Source organism: Argiope bruennichi, chromosome 8 (assembly GCF_947563725.1).
Source record: "Argiope bruennichi chromosome 8, qqArgBrue1.1, whole genome shotgun sequence".
NCBI lineage: Eukaryota > Metazoa > Arthropoda > Arachnida > Araneae > Araneidae > Argiope > Argiope bruennichi.
In genome coordinates, this window is record NC_079158.1 from 55317235 (window position 1) to 55320439 (window position 3205).

General features: G+C 30.1%; 1 non-coding gene across 1 annotated transcript; it reads left to right on the top strand.

Annotated features, from left to right (window-relative positions):
* Positions 1-2529: 2529 nt before the first annotated feature.
* Trnaf-gaa (transfer RNA phenylalanine (anticodon GAA)) lies at positions 2530-2602 on the top strand. The gene has a single exon. It is a non-coding gene; the product is annotated as a tRNA-Phe (tRNA).
* The last annotated feature ends 603 nt before the right edge of the window (positions 2603-3205 follow it).

Consider the following 3205-nt stretch of genomic DNA (forward strand, 5'->3'; position numbering starts at 1 on the left):
CATCATTCGCATTACAGGTTAGTGAAATTGCATTTCTTTGGATGCCATAGGACTGGCTCCAGAGCTTTCTGAATATGCAAAGATCAACTATAAAAACATTATATTTGTTTTTATTTATTTATTATGATTCATGATTGCGTGGCATTACTTTTACTTTTTTTTTCATGAATGTTTTAAAAATTAGGTGAACATAATGAAACAAACAGTAATTTGACTGAGAGAAATTATACTAATTCTTGTATTTTTTCATACTGATTAATTTATTTGGCAATAAGGCTAGAACTGACTGATTTGCCCGCCGCTTCTTTCTGTCCAGATGTCTAGGCCTTGTCTGCCTAGCTGAAAATCTGCCACAGAACGAACTCTTTTTTTGATGAGAAAATCATTAACACCAAATTATATGCAAGAAATTTAATTTATTTAGAAATTAAACACACAAAATAATTTCGACGAACCAGTTGATGGTCAAACACAGATAGTATTTCATAATTTCTTAGAAAATATTAGGGCTTTGACTTTAATTTTTAACATTAAAAAAAGAATAAAATGTGTTTTTTTATATATGTGTTACGAGCAACATAATTAAATAACAATTCAACAAGGCCTTGAGGCGATTTATTAATAATCCAAGCATCTACGAATGTAGTAATGTAGATTTCTGGTCTCGTCCGAAGGAGTCATTTCGCAAAACTCAACAATGGCATTCTCAAGACGCAATTGGAAAACAGCAGCGGCGCATTCGGATGTCCAGTCCCATCTATTGTTTTCTCACCGATTCTCACCGTTTTCTTTATATTTTTTGGAACGATAGAAGCGCTCTTTCACAAACCTAAACACTTGAGAAAAATCCCGCGCCTCGAATTCTGTGGGAAAAATACAATGGATTTGGCGCTTCTAATAACTAGCGAAAGAGCTATTTTCTCGAATCACAATTCCACGACGAAAAATGAACGGTGGAATTGGGCAGTTTTTATTGCCGCGCAGAAATATTACTTTTTTCTTTCTTTTTTTTCAGTTACGATACGCTGTCTTGCCTTTTCGAAAACTGACTGTCGAACATGTTCTTTGGCGTCTCCATCGTTTGAAACGGCTATCATAGACGATCCCAGCGGTAATAAAAAATAAATAGGCACATAAATAAAAAAAATGAATAATAAATACATGAAAGTAAATATATAATTAAAAAATTCTCCATCCATAATAATAGTAGCAGCTGAATTTTTAAATGGAAATTATTGGCGAATGAAGTGCAATTTATGTTATAAGACAAAATTATGAAACCTTCAATCAAAATCAGTGTTCGAAGATATCTGCCATTTATTTTGGTATCTCTTTCAATTTTCAGGTTCACCTAATTATTAGGAATTATAACTTTCTAATGTCGATTCAATTATTTTATATCAATTAAATACCAATCCATTGCAAAATACCAATCCATTGCACCAATCCATTTAAAACCAATCCATTGCAACGCATCGAAACAAAGACGAAAAGTCGCAGAAAGGTACAATTACGTTAATTGCAAAACAATTTAAATGCTCTTCTATCTTTGACAAATGAAAGATTTTCGTCTTCTTTTTAACTTTGTAGGATCTAGAATTCAGGCATTTTTTTTCCCTGTTAACCATTATTATGATATCATAAAGACACAAAATTCAAATACTGGATTCTAAATATTTGATTAAACATTAAAGATTACACATTTTTTAAACAGAATTGCTATGAATGGAGATTACAAAATATTTCCACAAAAAATACTAATAAATAAATTAATAAAACTCAATGAAAATATTTTCACAAAATAGGTTATTTTTCATTCGTATTCGCATTTTGTTGATAACCCGTTGTATTTTCCCCCATGACAATTATTTATTTGAATGAATCTGAATGTGTAATTATTTGAATTTTGCTTTTAACAACATTTAATATTAAAGCATTAAATTGTTAAATTAAGAAAAAAAAATATCTTACAAATTAATAATCGCTTAAGATAAAATTTAATTTCTTAAATTTTCCAGGATCAATCAAGAATTTCGTAATTTTCCAGCTACGACATGTTGCCATATTCTGGAGCGTGGCATTTTTGGTTACAAACAAGCTGTATACAAATGTGCTAAACGGATTTTGTAATATAAAAAATGAATTCGCATTGAAGAAATAATGAAGATTTTTAAAATTAATTATATATTTTGTTTCCTTAAACATTTCTTTATTTTCTATGAATAGATGGTTTTTGAAAAGCAAATTTGTAAAATCCGGTAAATATGAGAAAAGACGCTTGTACTTTTACTATGTCAAACGCTACTTAAAAAAAGCGGGAAAAAAAAGAGCTTTAAAATTTTATTTCAGTTTATTTGTTTATTTTTACAATCAGCACGGAAAAAATGAAGTTCTGTTATCACATTTATCTTATTGATAAGTCGATAAGTCCACTTTTAATGTCGCCTACTTCCTAGCCACAAGCGATTGTAGACAGGTTATTTTCGACTTCATTCTGCAGCGGTTGCTTTCCGGCTGCTTGTAGGATGTGCCGAAATAGCTCAGTTGGGAGAGCGTTAGACTGAAGATCTAAAGGTCCCTGGTTCGATCCCGGGTTTCGGCAAGCGTTTCTATCCTCGGTAGTATAGTGGTCAGCATCCCCGCCTGTCACGCGGGAGACCGGGGTTCGATTCCCCGCCGGGGAGGATTTTTTTTTTCTATTTAAAAAATTTATTTTTTGTTAATTTAGCTCAATATGAGTTTATTAATTTAGGAAATTGATTTAATTAATAAAATTTGAATTAATGACCAATTATTCATTGTTTAACAATAATGAATTAATTAATTTTATAAAGTAAAGTATCTTATTGTTTCTGTTGTAATAGTTTTTTTCCTCATCATAGTTTGCATTAATTACATAAGTGAAATCTTTTTAAATTAATTTTTAGAAAGATAAATCAATTTGGAAAGAAATAAGAAAATCACTATTATATTTCTTGAAAGAATATATAAATAATATTCATTAATATTTAGTTTAAAAAACTAATTAGATAAATTCCCCCCTTTCAAATTGTAATTTCTTTCTATATAAAATTATACTATCCTTTTGTTGTTATTGATGGTCGTATGTGTATATCTTTTACTAATGGAGACGAATATGTGTCTAAGGAGGCATTACAGGGCGTATCGTAAAATCCAAAGCAGCCAAATTTTGTACATATAATAT